We start from the raw sequence: 25,451 nt of genomic DNA, 5'->3' as shown, positions 1-25,451 counted from the left end.
CTTCAATTATCGCGACCTAATGGATGTGAATGTTCTCGTGCTACCAAACAGCCACTAACGAATCGCTAATTATATGCTGCGTAATTGTAAATTGAACAAAACCTTCGCCCCTGTTGCACCACCGTTGCACTGTACGTAGAAGCAGAGAGCGACACAGGGTTGACGTGCCATCTATTAAGAAGCGCATTGGTATTCCATGATTCTGCTTGTCCTGAATCGCCACTCAGACAAGCCAATGGAAATCGAGGACGTCCCGCAGCCAGGCCGATGCACGCATTAAAACGCAAATACATGGGCTCCGCGAGCGGAGCAGCACGACGCCCCGCTTGTAATTGCATTGGCATGAAATTGCTTCTCATAATGACAAACCGTTGCAACCTCGTCGCCGTGGCGAAACTTTCGCGGCAGCTCGCTGAAGTATTTGGCTCGCAGGGAGCACTTTCATCGGCCGCCACACATTTCTTCCCACTGATGAATTTAATTAGTCTTTCGCGATAGAGTGCCTTTCAGACTATCAGAGGATGTTTCTCTTTATGCTCTTCCTGTAATAAATCGTCGACATTTTACACGATTATCGTATCAGTTCTGGCAGAATCGAACTCCTTAAGTTCAAATTCCTTCTTACTTTTGTTTATTTATTTATCCTTTCTTTAGCGCAACGACGTAAACTTTTACAAGACAAAGTAGGAATTGCGGAAGGAATATTTTTCTAAGTTCAAGTTCGTTCCGATTTTTAAGGAACTTGGTCGACATGAAAAATGATATTAAAAAGTGTTTGGTCGAAGAACTTGCAGATGGCGAATTGTCGTGGAACAACTCGGCGTATACTTAGAGTCATTTAACTCGACTGTTTCTATGGTATCAATTTTCGTCCACTTCGGATATTGCTCTTCTATTTATACCAAGTGATATTAACTGTTGTTTTGGTCGATAGTCGCTCGAGATAAAATCAGAGGTCAGAATTAATTTTACAAACCTCATTTACAGCGGTAATTTAGAAGCGTCCAAATTCCTATGGATAGTATGTACGTCGTGAAATTCCGAATAAACTGTAAAAAATAAGCACTTTTGTGGCACGTGAACTCTGTACATAGAATCGTTGATATTCAGCATGGTGATGTAAGTTCTTACGCGCCTAGTATATGGGTTAGACAACGTCATACCCTGTGACCCGAAAAAAAATTGACGTCACAGCACTCTGTCATGAACATCTTCCATCCACTACTGCGGACGTTGAGAAAAAAAATATTCGCTGCGAGGCTTTAGTTACTCGGCAACGTATTCCTATTTCAACTTTGAAAAGTCATCACGCGAATTTTTTATTCATATTGACATCCGTAATAATAATACGATATATCGTTGCGTGCGCGACGTCGCTCTACTATATTCGCATCGCGAGCGAGCTTTATCTGAAAATAAATTTATGAAACAATTGGTTGTAAATGGTCGAATCTCGCTGCAGAAGTCCTGTGTGAGACGTTCCACAAATTGAAAAAAATTGTTCATGAGCTCAACTTCTTTTTATAGCTGTGCCAGTGCCATAAGATGAAATTCGACACCGCAGATTTGCTCGAGTCCGTAGTCACAGGTTCTAGATAACGCTGTTCAGATCAGAATATCTTCTTACATTTCACAAAATAATCTTGCGTGATCAGGGCGAGAGGGAAACTTTTTGTGGGCCTGTGCGAAGATTACGCGGAATTTGTAATCAGAGCAATAAAGAACTACACGCTGTATGCATTAGCAACCACCAGCGCTGAGTAAATTATTTGTATGAATAATAATAATAATAATATTAGGATGTTATTTTAGTGATGTTGTATCAGCTACACGAATCACTTGGTTTGTAGCAGGTAATTCTGTCACTCGCCATGCATTATGGGATTATCATTTAGTTTCGTGCTTTCATGTTAGAAATCTTGTTACAAATAACTGAACAAGCAGTGTTCTTGCTTTGTACTAGGTGTTCTACGTCAAACACTGATTCTTCCATCTTTCCTAATGATTTTGAATATTATTAGTACGATATTGCAACAACTATTGAGATACAATTGCCATTATTTCGTAGTATGTTCCTTTCTGAATTTTCCAACCATCGTTCTTACTTTTTCTTTCTGAATTTTCCTCAAACCTGAACAAACCACACGAAATTCTGTATTCTTCGCTTAGCCACGATTCTTTCGCTCGACACTAAAGTCTTCAATTTTTAAAATAGAAAAAAGTAACGAAAGGTTTATAGCTGTTAAACGTTAATCATTTCCCACTGTTAGCAGGATATACAGAGATTATCCGATCGGTAAACGTTAATTAACGCCTCCTATTCCATCATCAATTTTATTAAGAGAGGAGCGAAGGCAGAAAGATCGTAATTAATTGTTCTATATGCAATTGCACGGTGAATGAAAAGTCGTTGGATGGTACTCGTTGTATTACGACAAATCGATCATCCTGCCTTTCGATAATGCCGCATTGAAGCGTGCTTCGGGAAATAGGAATCTCGAGCAGACACGCGAAAATACCAAACGGGTCAAGCCGCTGCAGTTCATCGTTGGGAAGCGGTAACAATAACGCGAGCATTAATCATACTGGTTCATTATACATGCTTGCTTTTTGACAAACGATGAATACTCGAAGCTATAAAGTTATAAAGGCTTTGCGAAACAACCGTGCCATTATCTCGTTGCGAACAATAGGAACGCACGTAAAATATGCACCGATGGCGTAATAGCCGCATTTCCAGGAAAGTATCACGAGGGGAGAGATAGATTTTATCGGAAAGCTACGCGCAACGACGGACCTGAGGGACGTGGAAATATTGAAGTGGCTCAAAGGACTATACTTTGGCTGCAGTTTCACCACGAAATTGTGGCTTCAAATTTTCATCTCGAACGCTCTTTAACTACGTGGATTACCCTTCGACGATATTGACGAGCCGATATTATTCGGCCAGTTTAAATGCCAGTTTATTCTGATTGCCATTCTCATTCCCAGATAATTTCATGGCAAACAAAACTCTGTGCTATGATAGTCGCTAATAACTCTCGCAGATCAATGAGATTATCAACGAGTGAGATGAAATAAATAAAGCGACGAAAGAAATTTCAAATCTGCATGTATCGTCGATGAGAAATGTCAAAATGCTTGCAGAGGCGAACAGTCACAGGATTTGCAAGCGTTGTGTTCTTCAGGATCGTTATGGCTCTCTGTATAATGTAATATCAGGATACGACGAGATTGGTTTTTGCAAATTCATTCGCAATCGCAGAGTTAACGATTGGAAGAGCTTTCTGGCACAAGGACTCGTGAAACAATGTGGTAAATTGTTATCGTTGGTTGGTAGTTTTGCAATATTATCCACGTTTCAATTAGTAATTACAACGACCATTAAAGAGCCTCGTTTTCAATATATAACAATTCCACTATTTGTCCAGGAAGTACACTCCACATTTATATATATTTATCGTGGACCTGTAATTCTGTCCTCAGCAAGCTTCTCGTTTATTAATCCTCGCGAAATTGTTTTATCATTTGAAACAATAAATCTCTTTACTCTGAGAATGTTTAATTCCTAAACTACGAGAGGAACGAAAAAATATTGTACGAAACAGATTAATTCAAGCAGCGATATTTAAATCCAATAGACAGATACATACATACACATATCGATGTTTAATATAGCTAATTACAATATGCATGTGTACAATATGTATCATATGCGAAATAAGCTTATCTTGTCAGCCCTTTAATATCATTGCTTTTTTGTTGATACAAAATATTTGCGTTCTAAATCTGTGTGCCAATTGATCAATATGCATATGTACATAGCAGAGTTGAACAATTTGAAATTAAAATAAGATACACTGAATCGAAACAACAATTGTAGGCGTTTACATTAATAACATATCCATTAAAAACTGAATATGGATCTCGTTGAAGTAATTCCAACTTCATTCGGCAAATCGTTACGCCTGCGCGATAACGAAAATGTTCGTTCTGCTGTTAATTACATTCCTCGTTACTTTATCGTCTCGAATAGACGAAAACATTCTACTTGTTCTCAGACGGGGTCGTAGAAAAATGTAACATACGCGGCAACTCTTTTTAACAGCAGTCTGTCATCACACAGTGTTCATGAAATTATTGTTACACGTATTTTTTTGGTAATATATAATTACTAACGTGCAATATAAAATAATGTTACTGAATTGATTGATTTTTTCATATATCAAAATATTTACTGTAGCTAATGAAAACATGAATTTTATCTACTTAATACTAAATAGATAAACTAAATATTATGTGTATTTTATATAAAATATACATATTATACATATATACAAATATACATACAAATACACATATATATATTATATAAATATTCAGTTATATAAAATATATATAAAAATATTACTTAATTATATATATATATATAATAATATATATATGAATATTCAATTATTGTACTATATTTTTGAGGGGGTTATCTTTTGAGGGGGAGAAAGTTGATATAAAGTTAACCCTTTGGATTCCTATGTCGACTCCTACTCGACATCAGTTTTTATCTCAGGAGCTCCTTTGTCGAGTCGCACTCGACATTCTTTCAGTGCCACCCTTTTTTGTGGAACGTGCGAAAGAAAAGCAGGATTGCATCCTGAAAATTGTTTCAAGATATATGATACACTTAAAAATTAGAAAATACAATAATAGTATGAATAAAACTGGTATTTAAGTGAAGTTCTTTCTTCCTTTATTAATTTCAATTGTCTTATTTTTTAGATAAAGTAGATTTCAAATAAAACACTTAAAAACATTGGGAGCTGCTGATAACGAAATTGAAATAAAATTCGCAGTGCAAAGGGTTAACGTAACTCGCTCACTGTCCAAATACCTGGCTGTGTTAAATTCCTGCTGTTTAATTCTATTTATTAAATAACATCATAAACGAGCATGGAAGTCGTAGATACGCCGCAGCGTGATGAAGCGAAATAAAGTTGAACTTATCGTGCAATTTCACGCATGAGTGAAGCACGCAGTGCGTGTGTCGTGCACCTTCCAGCGCTCAGCTATGATGCTTCCTTAATGTACATGGTATTTTCGTCGACTCGAGCGAAAGCGTCCAAAGGTGGTTGAAAAAAGGGCGATTAACACGTCAGAGAAACCCATTATTCCCTTTCTCTCTCTTCCTCTCTTCAAGTAATCGATACTCGTAACATTCCACCTACTTCGGAATGCTGGAAATATATAAGTCGATTTGCCGAAGCAGGTGAAAAATTATTACGGTCCTCCTTAAATCTCTCGACTACTTTTAAAATAATGTCGACCTTCGAAAAGATTCTCTGTGTTCGATTATTAGTAGACTCCTCGTTAAAAATTCAACGAATGGGAAATATTCATAATCCGCCCACATCGTGCAAAGGGCACTCGAGAAGCTAGCACATCTTACCAGCACAAGGATCCAGGAGAAACGAGTATTAACGAATACCCGACACCCACGCTCCTCTGTGCACTTGTCAATACAAAAACCACACACAGACACACGCGCACACCCACACACATATATCTGTCCGAATCGCAAACGCAACATTCGTGCGAAGCGTAGTCATTTGCTTTAATTCTGTGCAAACTCGTCTCAGTGTGCTTGATACTAACATATTCTGCTATCGAAATATCGTTTAAACGTATTCTCTTCAACGTTTTAAAGAAATTTCCGTGCCATCGATTTATGTAAATATCCTGCGTAATATATTTGGGAAGGATTTTTAAGCGTCAGATACGAGAACGATACAACGACGAGAACTCGGACAGATTAGAAGAGAATTTATCGTGTATCTGGAAAAGTATGGATTTATTTCCGTGACTAGTGTTTTTGTTACGGTCAATTTTTGTTACGACCGTTCGCGAAGAGACGAGGAAACGCGTCTGTGATAGGCGTAAATTCTCGCTACGATTCTGATAATCGACGTTGCGAACCAGTCGTTCCCCTGTTTCGATTAGGATAACAGAGGTAGTTGAAATGATTGTAACGCTGAATTAACAGGGTTAATATGAGCTTCTATTTTTAACAATATTTAAAATTATAATTAATACGCTACAAATGATGTAACTGGTTTATTATTCGACTTGACTTTATGGTACTTTTATGATATTATATTATGATACTACTATGATATTTTTAACAATATTTAAAATTATAATTATTATGCCATAAATGATGTAACTGGTTTATTATTCGACTTGACTTTATGGTACTTTTATGATATTATATTATGATACTACTATGATATTTTTAACAATATTTAAAATTGTAATGAATACGCTACAAATGATGTAACTGGTTTATTATTCGGCTTCACTTTATGGTACTTTTATGATATTATATTATGATACTACTATGATATTTTTAACAATATTTAAAATTATAATTATTATGCCATAAATGATGTAACTGGTTTATTATTCGACTTGACTTTATGGTACTTTTATGATATTATATTATGATACTACTATGATATTTTAACAATATTTTAAATTGTAATTAATACGCTACAAATGATGTAACTGGTTTATTATTCGGCTTCACTTTATGGTACTTTTATGATATTATATTATGATACTACTATGATATCTTTAACAATATTTAAAATTGTAATGAATACGCTACAAATGATGTAACTAGTTTATTATTCGACTTAACTTTATGATACTTTTATGATATTATATTATGATACTACTATGATATTTTTAACAATATTTAAAATTATAATTAATACGCCTTAAATGATGTAACTGGTTTATTATTCGACTTGACTTTATGGTACTTTTATGATATTATATTATGATACTACTATGATATTTTTAACAATATTTAAAATTGTAATTAACACGCCTTAAATGATGTAACTGGTTTATTATTCGACTTGACTTTATGGTACTTTTATGATATTATATTATGATACTACTATGATATTTTTCACAATATTTAAAATTATAATTATTATGCCATAAATGATGTAACTGGTTTATTATTCGACTTGACTTTATGGTACTTTTATGATATTATATTATGATACTACTATGATATCTTTAACAATATTTAAAATTGTAATGAATACGCTACAAATGATGTAACTAGTTTATTATTCGACTTAACTTTATGATACTTTTATGATATTATATTATGATACTACTATGATATTTTTAACAATATTTAAAATTATAATTAATACGCCTTAAATGATGTAACTGGTTTATTATTCGACTTGACTTTATGGTACTTTTATGATATTATATTATGATACTACTATGATATTTTTAACAATATTTAAAATTATAATTATTATGCCATAAATGATGTAACTGGTTTATTATTCGACTTGACTTTATGGTACTTTTATGATATTATATTATGATACTACTATGATATCTTTAACAATATTTAAAATTGTAATGAATACGCTACAAATGATGTAACTAGTTTATTATTCGACTTAACTTTATGATACTTTTATGATATTATATTATGATACTACTATGATATTTTTAACAATATTTAAAATTATAATTAATACGCCTTAAATGATGTAACTGGTTTATTATTCGACTTGACTTTATGGTACTTTTATGATATTATATTATGATACTACTATGATATTTTTAGCAATATTTAAAATTGTAATTAACACGCCTTAAATGATGTAACTGGTTTATTATTCGACTTGACTTTATGGTACTTTTATGATATTATATTATGATACTACTATGATATTTTTAACAATATTTAAAATTATAATTATTATGCCATAAATGATGTAACTGGTTTATTATTCGACTTGACTTTATGGTACTTTTATGATATTATATTATGATACTACTATGATATTTTTAACAATATTTAAAATTGTAATGAATACGCTACAAATGATGTAACTGGTTTATTATTCGGCTTCACTTTATGGTACTTTTATGATATTATATTATGATACTACTATGATATTTTTAACAATATTTAAAATTATAATTATTATGCCATAAATGATGTAACTGGTTTATTATTCGACTTGACTTTATGGTACTTTTATGATATTATATTATGATACTACTATGATATTTTAACAATATTTTAAATTGTAATTAATACGCTACAAATGATGTAACTGGTTTATTATTCGGCTTCACTTTATGGTACTTTTATGATATTATATTATGATACTACTATGATATCTTTAACAATATTTAAAATTGTAATGAATACGCTACAAATGATGTAACTAGTTTATTATTCGACTTAACTTTATGATACTTTTATGATATTATATTATGATACTACTATGATATTTTTAACAATATTTAAAATTATAATTAATACGCCTTAAATGATGTAACTGGTTTATTATTCGACTTGACTTTATGGTACTTTTATGATATTATATTATGATACTACTATGATATTTTTAACAATATTTAAAATTGTAATTAACACGCCTTAAATGATGTAACTGGTTTATTATTCGACTTGACTTTATGGTACTTTTATGATATTATATTATGATACTACTATGATATTTTTAACAATATTTAAAATTATAATTATTATGCCATAAATGATGTAACTGGTTTATTATTCGACTTGACTTTATGGTACTTTTATGATATTATATTATGATACTACTATGATATCTTTAACAATATTTAAAATTGTAATGAATACGCTACAAATGATGTAACTAGTTTATTATTCGACTTAACTTTATGATACTTTTATGATATTATATTATGATACTACTATGATATTTTTAACAATATTTAAAATTATAATTAATACGCCTTAAATGATGTAACTGGTTTATTATTCGACTTGACTTTATGGTACTTTTATGATATTATATTATGATACTACTATGATATTTTTAACAATATTTAAAATTGTAATTAACACGCCTTAAATGATGTAACTGGTTTATTATTCGACTTGACTTTATGGTACTTTTATGATATTATATTATGATACTACTATGATATTTTTAACAATATTTAAAATTATAATTATTATGCCATAAATGATGTAACTGGTTTATTATTCGACTTCACTTTATGGTACTTTTATGATATTATATTATGATACTACTATGATATTTTTAACAATATTTAAAATTATAATTAATACGCCTTAAATGATGTAACTGGTTTATTATTCGACTTGACTTTATGGTACTTTTATGATATTATATTATGATACTACTATGATATTTTTAACAATATTTAAAATTATAATTATTATGCCATAAATGATGTAACTGGTTTATTATTCGGCTTCACTTTATGGTACTTTTATGATATTATATTATGATACTACTATGATATCTTTAACAATATTTAAAATTGTAATGAATACGCTACAAATGATGTAACTGGTTTATTATTCGGCTTCACTTTATGATACTTTTATGATATTATATTATGATACTACTATGATATTTTTAACAATATTTAATATTATAATTAATACGCTACAAATGATGTAACTAGTTTGTTATTCGACTTGACTTTATGATACTTCTCGACGTATTCGTTTGACTAAGTGACCTCGATTGTATTTCTCTGAACCTCTCGATGCATTCGGTTTGAATTCTCGTATGATACTGATTGCTCTTCGCTTTTTTCTTTTGCTTCTCTTGCAGACGAGCCCCATCACGCTCGGCTCTCGCAACCGTTCGTGCCTATGCTCACGTTGCCACCTTTTTTGTGTAGGTAAAATAACGGACCGAAGGCAATTCGATGTTTTTTAGAACTCGCTACTTGACGAAAACTATGCTTTTATCGCTACATTGTGTATATCTTGCCGGTCATGTAAGACGATCTGTCTTCCACACTGTAGTACCAAGGGAGACGGTTAGGAATACGGCCTATAGTAAATCTCAGGGCGTAACAGTTTTAATGCGCGAATAATAAAGGAAAATTCACTTTCTTCTTGTTTTACAGTGTTCGAATAAGAATCCGTGTAGATAAGAAGTAGCGACGTATTTGTAAAGTTGAGACATTAGCGCGTAAGAACGCGTTAAGAAGTTGCTGTTCAAATGATTTCTCACCCAACTTCTTTTCTTTTTATCTTCTCTGAAAACAGTGAATCAAAGCTTATGCCACTTGGGTGTTTTACGTTCACTCTGCTACCTTTTGCTGAAAGTTTACATTACGAAAAATGTTCACATTGCCGTGAACAAACATCACCATAAATGTTTTTAGATGGAATTGGAAATCGTCGGTTTTTATATAGAGCACGCAGTTGCTTAGAAACTCGATACCGGGTTTAGTTCGTTTTTGCAGAAGTATGAGATTCTTGCACCGAACCATAGAACGCACACTACGATATTCTTTGTTCGTGAACTTAGTTTCTCGTTGCTGAATCGACAAAAAATGCTGGAATGTTTACTGGCTTCGAGGAATCTTCGCCAAACCCCATTCTTTACAATTATCATGCCTTTTTGCGTGTGTTGTCCTATCCTGTTGCATACTATGGTGCACATAACGCGGTTCTAATTGCAACGTCGTCGCTGTCCGATCCGTAAGACCATCTGCGTGAAATGTCAAGGTGAAAGGGACTATAAATCGTGGAGCCTAAGAATGACGGACACGTGAGACTCGTAACAGAGATCCCATCGATATTATGATCTTCGATACGTTTCAATTACTGGCTCGTATGGGTGGAACATAGTATAACACAAATTAACAGCTCGCGTCCTACATAGCTGTGGCAAATGCGTGTAAGAAATTCAAACACATTTATCAATCGCTTCACTGGTAAATTTCGCGCATCTCACGATACGTGAGCCCGCATGGCCGCTATTGATCGACACATAATCTACAAATCCATCCATCATAGTCCACTCGTTGATAGATCATGGACGCGTTATCATCCGCTACAGTGACAGTGATAGTACAGGCCTACTACACCAGCCACTTTTAATGTAGATATTTTCATTAACCGAGCAACATTATTTTCCATGACAATCTTTTTCTCCCTGTTACCCTTTGGTGTGTGTGTGTTCTTCTTTTTTTGTTTTGTTTTTTAAGAGTCATAAGTTGAACGAATAGGCGAACAGGCGTAAAGCTTATCTCTCTACTGATAACGCTTGTTAATGTAATTATGGAAGGTTGCACGAGCGGCGTGCTACGAGTTAATTAAGTTCACTCTGACGAAGCAGCCACTCTACGATAATTCTGCTATCTTGTTTTACTTTCAATCGAAGGGCCCGTAATAAAAATGCCCGTCGTCCGCGTTCCCCCCTTTTCAGGCAAACGAATCGACGCTCCGGTGTCTCCAATTTTCCATACGTCTCCAACAAAATATATTTATCAAATTACGCAGTCGCTGCGATTTTATGTTCGCCAGTTTTCCACCGTACGTTTCGATGATTTTAACGAAATGTATGTATCGTATTATACGATCGCGGAACAATGTCTAATTAAATTTGGAAACGGTGACAAAGGTTGTTGCCGTGGAGGTGGCTAATGTTGGCTGTAAATCAGGATACGAATTATTTTTCGCAATATCGATGTTAAATTGAAACATCGGACTTGTTGCCCGATAGTAATTGGCCGTGATTGATTATAACGTGTTCCTTCGGATCGTCGAATGCCAATAACGCGGCGGAGGAAGCGCGCTCGTAACGTAGCGCTAATTGCATCATATCAGATTAAGGAAATTAATGAAAGCTCGCGTGTAAGACCGGCTGAATAATTACATCGCATACCGCTAATTGCTACATCGAAAAATGAAATAAGTTTCGCGGGTATTAGTGGCGATTAATCCACGGCGATCAGTCAACGTCGAAGCGAAAAGACGCCGGAGGCAAACTTATCTTTCCAGCAACCATATCCTTTCGCCGTCTATTAATCACGTTTATCGTCTTTTTCGTTGCTTTCGATTCCGTGGCTCCGCGGACGCGTATGAAACACCGGCCGTTCAATAACACCGGATTCAAACTCTCGGAAAAAACACCGTTGAAACGCGCATAATTGATAGCCTGTCGCACGTGCCGCTTTGCATACATTAACTTATCTGCCTCGTGGCTTATCGCGTCGCATTACGCCACGTAATAAACGATTAGCGTGCGTAATAAACGTGTGTGTGCAATGTGCAAGAACCACTGAGCGAAGGCTAATTGTTATTTAAAGGAGTATGCTAACTGGAAGCATTAGAAAAATCTTTGTCTCTGGATTTTCGTAAGCGTTTTCGCTTCTCTGCAAGAACAGATTCTCGGAACTGTACTTGCAACGGCACTTTCTCGCATTCGTACGATTAACGAAGGTGTAAAGATTTGGAGAAAACGATACGCATGAAAGGCGCAACACGCGAGCTTTGAGCACAGTTTCAGTGGAAACTGAATTTTCTAAAATAGTCGCACGCGGTATCTTAGAATTGTCGAGAAATTATCCTTTTTTCTTGTTCTTTAGGCTTGCGTTGATGACCACGAAAAGGTTGAAAATTTTAGACACTGGAAGGTGGAGAAGCTGTCGTTTAAAAAATCGTGAAATTCTCGATATTTTCCCTCGCAGTTTTCATTCACGTTATAACCACAATTATGTTAATTAACATTTTGATTGCTACGTTGGTCAAATATGATCCGGCCATGGTTTCTCCTGTGACGTCACGGGGTCATTGGTGACCGGAGAGCTTCAACTTCTTACAATTGTAAAAATTGCATGACTATTCACGGTTAGTTAGGGTATTTTGAATATAACCGATAAATAGAAGATACTTTGAAATAAAAAGTGCCCCATTGAGCAATTAAATATTTTTATTAGAACAACAATACAAAAAAATGAGAACAAATGTTGCATCTAACGGTGCACTGCTTTAAGACACTAAACGTAAATGTGGCTCACCAATACAATTTGGACAATAGGTGGTCGCCATTTTGGTCCGATTCTTAGCAATTTTTGATCCTAACTGTTTAACATTTTTTTATAACACTCTCCGCAAAATTTTCGTGTCAAACACGCTTGCCCTTCTTTCTTCTGTATTTCGTATGGCAATCTTTATCGAATAAGTACATTTGGTATTTTTGATGAAAGGTGCATTGCGAGTGCCATTCTAAAATCTGGTACCTCGATTTTTGTTTTTGTTGCTTGTTTATAGAGTATCGTGTTTGAAATTGATGTATTTCACAATAACTCGAAAAGCTAATTTTGTATACAACTTGAGGGATCTTCTATGTGGTGTAGAATATGCTATCATTTGATCTGATAAATCTACAGCACATTTTCCTCTGTTATAATCTACCACGAAAAGGTTGCAAATTTTGGACACTGGAAGGTGGAGATGCTGTTGTTTAAAAAATCGTGAAATTCTCGATATTTTCCCTCGCAGTTTTCATTCACGTTATAACCACAATTATGTTAATTAACATTTTGATTGCTACGTTGGTCAAATATGATCCGGCCACGATTTCGCCTGTGACGCCACGGGATCATTGGTGACCGGAGAGCTTCAACTTCTTACAATTGTAAAAATTGCATGACTACTCGGGGTTAGTTAGGGTATTTTGAATATAACCGATAAATAGGAGATACTTTGAAATAAAAAGTGCCCCATTGAGCAATTAAATATTTTTATTAGAACAACAATACAAAAAAATGAGAACAAATGTTGCATCTAACGGTGCACTGCTTTAAGACACTAAACATAAATGTGGCTCAGCAATACAATTTGGACAATAGGTGGTCGCCTTTTTGGTCCGATTCTTAGCAATTTTTGATCCTAACTGTTTAACATTTTTTTATAACACTCTCCGCAAAATTTTCGTGTCAAACACGCTTGCCCTTCTTTCTTCTGTATTTCGTATGGCAATCTTTATCGAATAAGTACATTTGGTGAAAGGTACATTGGGAGTGCCATTCCAAAATCTGGTACCTCGATTTTTGTTTTTGTTGCTTCATTATAGAGTATCGCGTTTGAAATTGATGTATTTCACAATAACTCGAAAAGCTAATTTTGTATACAACTTGAGGGTTCTTCTATGTGGTGTAGAATATGCTATCATTTGATCTGATAAATCTACAGCACATTTTCCTCTGTTGTAATCTACCACGAAAAGGTTGAAAATTTTAGACACTGGAAGGTGGAGAAGCTGTCGTTTAAAAAATCGTGAAATTCTCGATATTTTCCCTCGCAGTTTTCATTCACGTTATAACCACAATTATGTTAATTAACATTTTGATTGCTACGTTGGTCAAATATGATCCGGCCACGATTTCGCCTGTGACGCCACGGGATCATTGGTGACCGGAGAGCTTCAACTTCTTACAATTGTAAAAATTGCATGACTACTCGGGGTTAGTTAGGGTATTTTGAATATAACCGATAAATAGGAGATACTTTGAAATAAAAAGTGCCCCATTGAGCAATTAAATATTTTTATTAGAACAACAATACAAAAAAATGAGAACAAATGTTGCATCTAACGGTGCACTGCTTTAAGACACTAAACATAAATGTGGCTCACCAATACAATTTGGACAATAGGTGGTCGCCTTTTTGGTCCGATTCTTAGCAATTTTTGATCCTAACTGTTTTTTTATAACATTCTCCGCATAATTTTCGTGCCAGCTGCGCTTGCCTTTCTTTCTTCTGTATTTCGTATGGCAATCTTTATTGAATAAGTATATTTGGTGAAAGGTGCATTGCGAGTGCCATTCTAAAATCTGGTACCTCGAGTTTTGTTTTTGTTGCTTGTTTATAGAGTATCGCGTTTGAAATTGATGTATTTCACAATAACTCGAAAAGCTAATTTTGTATACAACTTGAGGGTTCTTTTATGTGGTGTAGAATATGCTATCATTTGATCTGATAAATCTACAGCACATTTTCCTCTGTTGTAATCTACCACTACCATTGGTTTATCACAAACATAATTTTTTTCCTGACCTCTACCATTTCTGCCGAACGTTTCGTCGAAATCATAAAAATGATCATAATACTGTTTACTAATATCTTCTGCGCGTTTCAGCAATATATTCTGCACGTTTTGCTTACGATGAAATAACGAATGCGAATGGTTTGTTGAAATAAACGAAGCTGTGTTACAATGTGTCGCTATCAACCGTTACCAAGGCGCCACGGTAGTCACCCGTGACCACCAATAATACAAAAGGTCCATTGGGGAAGAATGTTGTCTTACATCACCAATTTGTTATTATTTTACTATTATATGCTTTGAATAATAAAAAATACTCCCGTGGCGTGCAGAGCGAAACGTGATTCCGTTGTGGCAGCCAACGTGTTAAGAATAGTTTTGCTTCTCGATTCGAGTTAGTGGAACGACCATGATAGTGTCAGCCAGTAAGACGCGTTTGCTCCGAGCCCAATGTGTAACTCGGTTAATCTCACTTTCATTTCTTCTTTTATCTCGCGAATACTCTTAAAACACAGACAATTAGATAAAAATCAATTTTATAGAAAAACGTCCCACTGTTGTTTTCGAAAAAAAATTATAGAAATTGTAAGGAACAATGCTGTCGAATAGAACTGTGAAGCACTCGGTTAGAAATTTAGAATTCTCTGGTAGAAACATGGCGAGAAGAACGAGTTAATCTTGATTTTCCTTCTAGCCGTAAAGTATGAATATTCGTGGAGGATATTAAATATTCCGATGGAAGATCGAACACGGTCAACTTTCAGAATCAACCTACTGCTATTAGGGTATTGTAAAAGCCGGATATTAAGGCGGATAAGCGATAGCTGAAGATTGTAAAAACCAGCTGCTGCGATTTATTACTTGGGAAAAGCCAGTAAAATCTGTGTATTAGAGGGTTACATGCTGTAGCCTTGTATTATGCTCTTTTCTTGCCTATGGTACTTATCTGCATTATAATTCTACGTTTGTTAGAGAAATTTATTCGCGACGTGGATATATGCACGTTGCTTCTAAGCCGAAACTGATTGCACGTACACAAATGGTTACGCGACATGTTACCATAATAAATCATGATCTCGGTTAACGAGTCACTTATTGCAGATTTATTCGAACTTTGCTTTTCAAATTATATTCCGCGTATGCGTGTTCACAGATGAAAGCTACGGTATTTTCTCTGTAATTGATCGCCGCTATATTTCTCGTAATTGATCGGTCGCCGGTTCCACTGCTGGTTAACGAAGAGATCAGCCAGAGAGTTGCTTTTGACGTACCGCAGGCAGCGTAACCTGACGCCAATTCCATCGATTTGCATGAAAAATACTAATTACCCGTTAGACAACGACGAAACTCTTTTACCCCTCGTCTTTCCAAAAGTAAACTTTCACTGGCCTATTTGTAGAATTTTTCTGATTAAAACGAGACCAAACGCGATATAATTCGAACCATGTTTACGTGTATACGTAGCGGACCAAAGCGTTTGATCTCGTTTTAATGAGAAAAACCACGTCGATCAATAACCTGTTATAGATGTTTAGATATTTTTACAACGCATATTCCATGGAATTAAGCTGTTTCGTGGAATTAAATGGCAAACAACGTGCTGCAGAAATTGCCAATTACAAGTCAATAAATACACCAGTGTCTTTCTAATCGCTCGTCTTTCTGTTCACTGTAATTAGCCAGTCGTCGTTCTCGCTGCTGCTGAAATTTCCCTCGAGCGGTGCCTCTGTTCCCTTTGACACGTCGCGAAGTTCGATAGCTGAATAGCGTAACCAGATCCGAATTCAATTACCCATGGGACAATGACGAAAATCTTCTTCATTCTGGCTGCTTAAAGACTGAATTATCGCTAACGTATTTATGAGATTTTTCTGATTGAAACGAGACCAAATATAGTTTGAATGACATTCAGGTATATTGGGCTGGCAACTAAGTGATTGCGGATTTTGTCATTACCACCTAATGACAAAATCCGCATTCACTTAGTTGTCAAAGGGTCCTCCAAGAGGATCAACCGTTTAGCTGCACTGTTAGGACTTTGCAGCTTATTGCAGAATTGCCAAACACTAGACGTACACGCGCACTTGCAATTCTCTGGCATCCTCAACGACTATACTGTGTGCCTTATGCACTTACAGCACACTCAGGAGCGTAGGAATTGCGCAAAATGTACACACGTGCATACATATGTACATAGTCGCGGTTATATTTTTCCAATGCACGTGTATAGTTTGTACCGTTCGAAATTTACACCCGTTATATTCTTCTGTCTTTGCGAAATCATCGCCGTACATCGTATCGAGGAGCAGCATGGAATTCAAAGAGTTGGCAAACCGCTCGAAGAAGAAGAAGACGAGAGTTCATTTATTTGTACGCGTAGAAACAGTGAAAGCGCAGCTACGTGGCTGGCAGAGACACACCGGCCGTTTCATCTTCTTCCCAAGCTCCGTGGTGGTTCTTTGTGCGTTCGAATTTCCAGCTACCGTTTCTTAGATGAAATTTGCCAGCAGTTACGTAATTCACACGAGCGAACTCGCGTTCCTTTTTCTTCGCCTCTCAGATTCATAAGAAGATCGCCAAGACACGCTAAATAAATCGATTCGAAATAAACGTAAGAGCATGAAACTTGCCAAAAAAAAGTCGCAGAGAGAAAGCACAGTACTTGTTGGATGTAACACAATGGACGATAAACGTGGGAACAACAAATGCTGCGAGCAGACAAGCTACGTTTTTTGCTGTAATCTGATCCGAGTCTCGTCGGTGGGAAAAAGTGCGGGAACTGGCGCATCGCGAACGACGATTAGTTGCTATTGACGAAATCCGCATTTCCTTAGTTGCCAATCGAAAAAATTCGTGAACTTTGCTAAATGGATAATAAATTAAGAAATGATATATAGAAAGAAAGCTCTTCTACGTTATACAAGGTGTCTTCATTTTAAATAGTCAAACGTTATACGCTAACATAGGTGTACAAACGCTTTGTAAAAATAATTATGACAAAAATATACCTACAGACGAACGTTATCGTGGCAGATGTACGATACTTATACGAAATATATCCTGCATCACTATCGTTTCATAGGAAACATCAAATAGTCTTAACTAGAACGTGAATCGGTCGTACGAACTTTACGAATGCTTGCTTGTCGAAGAAACAAGACAATGTGTGGCGTTTTCAGCAAGTTTATCGTACCGTGCAGGAAGTATCCAGAAAAAGGAGTTTGGCGGAAGGAGACGACGGGGCATTGTTCCTGCCAGCGCCGGTTCATATTTCTGCAGGTGGCCGGCTGCCAAGAATGCATCCGCGCTTTGCCTGTTATTACGCTCAACTATTCGAATTTTAACGACGCTGCTCGTTTGCCAGTGGCCAAGCATAACGGACGTATCTGCGAACGATTAGATAAGGAGACAAATCGAGAATATCCGTGAGGGGAGAGGGGGGCCGGGGACGTTGCTTGGTCAACGTAACTCGCACGCCATAGTATAATTCGGCCGACGTTATCGTCCTTGCAACATCAGAACGCGCTCAATGCAACAAACGTTGCCTACAATGCACGTGGCCGACTTGGATTTATCGACGTGCCAGAAATTGTGTTTCTCTCGGTTTCGTCCTTTGGATACCTTCGCGGCCACGCCCCTGCCAACGTCCGAGATTACATTCATCCTTCGTGTTTCATTCGTACACGAACAAGCAGTTTGTGGCTCGATGGAACTCGCCACGAATTCCCTCCAACGAGACATACACTGTCACGCTAAATTGATATTGTCGTAAGGAATATGAAGTAAGGTGGAAGCGCCAGGCAGCGAGATTTTCATCAACAACAATGACTCCTATTAACCCTCGACTGTCGACAGCTTGTTTTCTAATGCTCTTAACACGACTGAATACTGGCTCAACTGTGGCTATGATACTGACCTACAGTCGGCCACAAAACGTTTCCAACACTGTACACTTTTAGCAATTCTTAGCTTTAGATTTTCCAATTTCATTTGAAACGTGCCAGGACAACAGTGTGTTACATCGTGTCACATTGTGCTGTGTAGATAACTGTGTAGATAAACGGAGGGAAAATTATTATTTATATTTATATTGTTATCGTTATTATATAGTGTTATTTATTGCAAATGTACAGGGGCAGAGGTGTATTAGGTTGTGTAACGCTATTATGCAAATTAGCTTTCCGGTTATTATTTATCTAAGTCTGAAAGGAAACACTGAAAAAGAAAGAATTCTTAAATCGTAAACATTTCAGACTCTAATTATATGATACTAATTATGGACTTGAAATTAAGCAACGATTAAATTGTGCACATAAAGCTGAAACTAATAACGATGATTCATAGTTTAATGTTTAATATTTAGTTGGGTTTCCCATATGTTCAACAACATGATACAAACGTTTTGGGGAAATAATTTTTTTTTAAATAAACCACTGATTCGTTTCCATTCTTCTATCAAATGTGCCTCATCATTTCTCACGACCTTTTTCTTCTCCTAGTGAAATATTACTAATTATTTCAAAATTTGTGTATCGACTTTGTCCGTTCATTCTGAGCACATTGGTAACGCAATTAATACGCACTTGTGATTCAACTTGCGTACAAACATGTACAAACATCGAGAGTATTTAATGGAAAGATTGGATTAAGAAATTGTTGAATGTATATCTTGCGTTCGAAAGGTCTTCCGACATAAAATTCGCAGTTTCACGGTGTTCCTTTTAATATTTAGACAACGATAAATAACAATTCAAAAGATCTTTTCTACCATCATTTAGATACTGCGGCGCATCACGATGTAATAGATTTTTGTTGATTCTTGTACATTTGTCAAAATTATAAAGCTTGGGAATTGAAATTGTACAGCGTGTTTCGTGACCGACTGTAGGTATTGACAACTAAGTGATTGCGGCTTTTGTCATTAGGTGGTATTGGCACAATCCGCAATCACTTAGTTGCCAACCCAATATTTATATACTGTGTTCGCGTTTCGAAAGGTCCCATAAATAAGAAGAGTATTACATTTTATGAATCACATTAATAAAATGATTTTGAACACCTGTACGTTAATAAAATAACACGTGTTCAGAGCGAAAACTACCCTTTTCGACTATGCAGCATATTTCTACCAATAAAGCAACATGCAAAAGATTTATTATAGAAACTTAAGATCAATGTTGGCCAAGTAAATTTCCAGCCAAATCTTAGCGAACGTATGTTCGTTCGAAAGCCACGAATCATCGCGTGTTTAATCCGCCGCGCAACCAACAACGGGATATTTTATAATTGATATCTTGTCGGTCATAAACAAGAAGGTTTCGTTTTAATTGTTATCCAATTTTCGAACAGAAGGGAATTATTCACGGAGAAATTTCAAGCAGCCTGGCCGCGAACGCCATCGTTTAAAATACCGAACGTTTTAAAATCCGAATAAATCCTTCGAAATATACGGCGTTCTCTCACAGACGCATCTAAGTAGTTGCAGCATGTGCGGTTTCAGACGGGCGCGTCCGTAAAATCCAGCTAAACGTTAAATTACATTTAGCAGTTTATCGTTGATTTACGCGGCCGGTTCCCTGCGAAACAGTTGCAAGAAAAATAAGCGTCGTCTTTTTGATTAACGTAACAACCACAGAGTCTAACAAGTAGTTCTCCGCGTCGCTCTCCTCTCTGTTATTAAGCAGGAGTCCATTTCAGAAAACGAAGAAGGGCGGAAAAGAATTTTTAGCTGTAGCTGTGTGCAAAGAACAAGAAAAAAAAAACCATTTCATTTTTTCATCTTCTTTTCTTCTTTCCCTTCTTTTTCTCTTTTAAACGAGCCTGGCGTCACGAGGCACCGAAACGGTGTCAGTAGCGTGCGTAACAATACGTCAGTGCGATGGCTGGCCCAGATTAACGTGGACGTAGCCAATTCTTGATATCTTGGAGATAAAGGTTATGGCGATTACACGCGACCGATGGATTTATCTTTAGTACGTATTGAGTTGGCAACTAAGTGATTGCGGATTTTGTCAATACAACCTAATGGCAAAATCCGCAATCACTTAGTTGCCAGTCGATTGTAGACACGAAAACTATGAAAACGGTTGCTGCGAAAAGGCAACCTTTCAGACTTTTTTCCCAAGTCGTGAATTTTTTTAGTTGAAACATTTTATTTTACATTGGAAATGTCTATTGGATTGGCAACTAAGTGATTGTAGACACGAAAACCATGAAAACAGTTGCTGCGAAAAGGCAACCTTTCAGACTCTTTTCCCAAGTCGTGAATTTTTCTAGTTGAAACATTTTATTTTACACTGGAAATATCTATTAGGTTGGCAACTAAGTGGTTGCGGATTTTGTCAATACAACCTAATGACAAAATCTGCGATCACTTAGTTGCCAGTCAATTGTAGACACGAAAACCATGAAAACGGTTGCTGCGAAAAGGCAACCTTTCAGACTTCTTTCCCGAGTCGTGAATTTTTCTGATTATAAACATTCTATTTTACACTGGAAATATCTATAGGATTGGTAACTAAGTGGTTGCGGATTTTGTCAATACAACCTAATGGCAAAATCCGCAATCACTTAGTTGCCAGTCGATTGTAGACACGAAAACCACGAAAACGGTTGATGCGAAAAGGCAACCTTTCAGACTTTTTTTTCCAAGTCGTGAATTTTTCTAGTTGAAACATTTTATTTTACACTGGAAATATCTATTGGGTGGGCAACTAAGTGACTGTAGACACGAAAATCATGAAAACGGTTGCTGCGAAAAGGCAACCTTTCAGACTCTTTTCCCAAGTCGTGAATTTTTCTAGTTGAAACATTTTATTTTACACTGGAAATATCTATTGGGTTGGCAACTAAGTGATTGCGGATTTTGTCAATACCATCTAATGACAAAATCCGCAACCATTTAGTTTCCAATACTTCCATACAGAGCGCCACGGCGTGCAGTTAGGATTTAATGTATGATGATATAGATGGAATAAATCGCGGAGATTCTTATGTTAAATAGCGCTTAAACGATGCCACGAGTATTCCGAACATCAAAGCAAAATGCTGCTGTTATATCCGGACACAATGTGGTTAACGTGTTCCACAGTGACGGATACATAGAAGAAGAGAATGTTGGTGTATGGAGGTTGGTAAATCGTGGCACAACTGACTGGCGGATGATTGCATGGAAAAGAAATCGGTAAAATATATACAGAGTAGTCTAGGGACAAAGAAAACACGCAAATTGCTCACTAAAAAGCTATTCACTGTATGAGAAAGCGGTTCGTATAAGAACCGAATGCTTTCAAAGGGGGTCATAGTCTGACCTAGTTGATTTTTTTGTAGATCAGCAGGTATAGGTCATGGGAAGGCGACATACGTTTCTTTGTACAAATATATCATCGTCGACGTACATCTTGAACAAATATATTTTTTGTTTTTCGTACAAATTATCTTGGGAATAGTAGCTTTCTCTACAACTGACACGTGACACGTATAAATACGATCATTTTTCCGATGAATTTCCACTATGTTGGTGCAACAATGGAAAACTCTGCGATGCATTTGGACTATCGTACACTTAAGATCTTCTAATAATCAGATTAAATTCTGAAAATAATTTCAAATCAGACCAGCTGTTTTCCGCTCGTAAAGAATTTGATGTTCGGTCCCTTGCAGTGTTGCCTATGAGAAGTCTCCGTTTGTGTGAGAAAGCTGTTGGTTTAGCGGATCTTTCAACTCTACTTTGACACATTTGATGTGTGAGTATTGAAATATGTATAATTTTGTGTGCTGGTCTATATCGGCAACGTAGTAGTGACAAACGTATGTGAATATGAGTGTGCGGAAGTATGTGTGTGCACAGCGTCTCGAGAAACAGACGAATGTAATTGATCCATTGGCAGTGCGATATGGAAGATGGCGAGACAAAGAGAGCGCTGAGACGCGTGTAAACGTATCGACGAACATCCTGGAAATCGTTTATTATATAAATCTAAAACTATTTTAGTATGAATTCTAAGTGTAACCTTAATGTTTCTTTACTTTTATTTTGGCGATTAAGATTCACGATTCTCAACGGTGAGAGACAGGAAACGACGCGATATTCTCAGGTTTACATCGTCTTTGTCTCTCATACGTTAAATTTGACCAGTCAAAGTTGTAATATCTGCTAAACTAATACATTTTCCACATAAATAGCTTAATATCTTTTTCCAGAGGTCGATTGTTGCATTTAACACGTTGACTGCCACGATACCCGTATTCGGGTGCCAGCAAAGTTTCCGATCGGGCCACGTAACCCATATTCGGGTGTCGCTTATTTGACTACTTGCGAAGGATCGTCGTAGCTATTTGAAAGGATATTCCACAATAACAAAACTGTTGAATTGTTGTAAATGTAATAGGAAAATGGTTTATTAAAAAATTATTTAGAATGTAAGACTTTAAAGCATTCTGTACATAACTGAGGTTGGTCGGGTCAATTTGGACAATAAGTTGTTGTTTTCTTCAAATTCTTTTGTGCCTTTGTTCGCTCCATTCGACGTCTTTTATTTGCATAACATAGTCTGCACGGGCGTCTAATACTTCTTCCGGAATCATTCTTCCGAACGGCGATATTATGCTGACTCCGTCGAAGACAAGGATTTTTTGTACTTTCAGACAAGCCTAATAATTTTGCGACTAATAATTGTCTAAATATCCTAATATTTATGTTCTTCCTTGTTGCAATTTCGTAAACCGTCGAAGCGTTTACAACAGAAATTCCCAGAAGGAGTTGAGTGCCAAGTTTTCTGTACCATTTGATCGCTTTTCTAATTGTGGTGGCATAAGAAACCATTTGGTCGGAATAATCTACACCACACTTTCCTTCGTTATATACAACAACAGCCAGTGGTTTTAACGTTGCGAACAAACGAAACGAAAGATCATTTTTGAGACCACCGCCTGAGCGACTCGCATTACTAAAATATCGATGGGAGCACCTAGCAGAGAACGCTTGGCACTGCTGCACGCGTGGCCTCACGGAGATTTCTTTTCACGCGTGCCAGTCAACGTGTTAAAGCTGCATACCGCGCATCACCTTCACACGACCTCTACCTAACCACCTACAAGAAAAAAAAAGAGACTAATTACACCAGATTAGCGTAGCCCCTACGAAACCACTTTTCATACAGTAGATAGTTTCCCAGTAATTTGCATATTTTGTTTATAACCGGACGCTCTGTACATAGCATACAAATTTGTTTGTTACTGCTCTGCTTCCGAGAGAAATCATTTTGAATGTCATGAGCATGTTCGCTGTACGAATATCACGTACATGTTACTCGTTTGAAAAATCAGCTTAAACATTTGTGTCACAAAATCACAGTAATATATCGCTGGTTTCTGTTCCCTAAGAAAATCATAGAATTGGACTAGAAATTATTTACCTGTTACTGTGTTAACTATGTATGTACGCACGTAAATATTTTACAAACTACGATACGTCGTCGCACCGTTAAGCTACCGGAAAATACCGAGAAAAAGGAGGAACTCGGCTATCGTCGATTGTCTCGATCGACGATAACGTTCGTATAAACGTAATCTCGAAGCTTGTCGAGTTGCACACGCTGCGAACGAAGTACGTGCATGCGCTCAATTTTGAAATTTTTCACTCGTCAAATTCTTTTCCATTTCTAAGTGTTTCGTCTAAAATCTTCTGGGTTGGCAACCCTAAGTGATCACTTAGTTGCCAAGAAGAACGCCATAAAAGACGCACTTTAAATCGTAGGATACTTTTTATCGTAGAATATAAAATACGCTGCACTATAATGACAAAATATAGCACTGTATGTGTGTGTGTGTGAAAAAGAGGAGGGCGAGAATCTTAGATTATCCGTGTAGTTATTGTAAATTTGTAGTTGCCAGGTAAATGTATTCTCAAGAATATATTTCAGCTTGTGCAGCTTGTGCATGCTGCTATCTGGAAATTGAGCTTTGAACATCTTGTTCGTTCTGCTGCTCGTTTATCGATGTATTAATCTTTTGCTGGCTAGAAAGTTTTTGAAAATACTAAAGAAACTAAATAGAGCTGTAATTTACATATTGTGGGATAAGATTGCTGAGAAAGCAGAAATCAAAAACTAATAGGTTTTTAAGTAAACTGAGAACAAAGTAGCAAAAGATGTAGCAAAGTAACAAAGTAGAAAAGATGAAATAAGTTTATTATTTAACGAGTAAAATTGCTCGTTTGTGGATAATCTGATTAACATCATATAATACACGTAACAATTATTAGTTTTCAGATGCAATTCTAAGACAGTAGTAGCAGTATTAAAAAACACAAAATAGCAACTATCGTCGTATTCATTTTGCCAAATGCTTTGACAACTTTGTTCGTCGAACTGGTAATTTGTACGTACGCGAAAAATGTTAGCCGAAGTTACAGACGAGATGTCTCCTAACAGATAACAGTAAATAGAACAGTTTCTTCACACAAGCTAAATATTTCGCTTTAGCCAAGTCAGGATAATCCACTCCGGACATTTTTCTGGATCGAGGACCTCGAAGCGA

General features: G+C 36.2%; 1 protein-coding gene across 10 annotated transcripts in view; it reads right to left on the bottom strand.

The window, feature by feature from the left end:
* LOC100646013 (neurexin-1) overlaps positions 1-25,451 on the bottom strand; it is a 636,909-nt gene that overhangs the window by 607,557 nt on the left and 3,901 nt on the right. The gene's annotated exons all lie outside the window — the stretch shown is intronic.

The sequence above is a fragment of the Bombus terrestris genome, chromosome 17 (genome assembly GCF_910591885.1).
Source record: "Bombus terrestris chromosome 17, iyBomTerr1.2, whole genome shotgun sequence".
In the NCBI taxonomy this organism is placed as follows: domain Eukaryota; kingdom Metazoa; phylum Arthropoda; class Insecta; order Hymenoptera; family Apidae; genus Bombus; species Bombus terrestris.
Note: the sequence above shows the minus strand (reverse complement) of the source record. Positions and strands in the feature narration are given on the sequence as shown.